The sequence below is a fragment of the Etheostoma spectabile genome, chromosome 13 (assembly GCF_008692095.1).
Source record: "Etheostoma spectabile isolate EspeVRDwgs_2016 chromosome 13, UIUC_Espe_1.0, whole genome shotgun sequence".
NCBI classification, from domain to species: Eukaryota; Metazoa; Chordata; class Actinopteri; order Perciformes; family Percidae; genus Etheostoma; species Etheostoma spectabile.
This window is the reverse complement of record NC_045745.1, coordinates 24,972,194-24,972,747: the sequence shown is the minus strand read 5'-3', so window position 1 is coordinate 24,972,747 and position 554 is coordinate 24,972,194.

The following is a 554-nucleotide window of genomic DNA, read 5'->3' as shown; positions in this document are numbered from 1 at the left end:
AATCATTACATTTGGTTTTACACGGGGCACAAAAAGCAGTCTCCTGGAAGAAAAGTCCAGTCCAAAGTGTTTGACCCATCCAACTACCTACCCTGACCTCCTGCCCTTGCGTACTTTGATCAGAAACATATTCATATAAAAACCACACGTAATCCGGGAGAAAATATAACACGTTTCCTTCAAAATGTAGTTAAGAATGCAGTTTAATTGTATGAGAACGCAATTTTTAGAAGACAGGGCTGGTAAATGAGAAGAAGACGATTACTGAGCCTTTATTGTTTCACTTTTAACAATCTCCACCAGCATCAGAAGGGGAAAACAGTAGCAGCACAAAGCTGAAGAGTTACAGTTCTTGCGGCCCCTACAAGGCATCGCCATAGCCACTGTAACCCCGACCTTTGGTTTCATTTCATAGGAGGCAAACTTCAGCTACAGCGTTGCCTACAGCAGCTACATGAACATGTAAAAATATACTGTAGATATAATACATGTAAATAAACCGACTTCTAAATATCAACTCTGTACACCTTAACCATGTTTACAATGTGAACTGG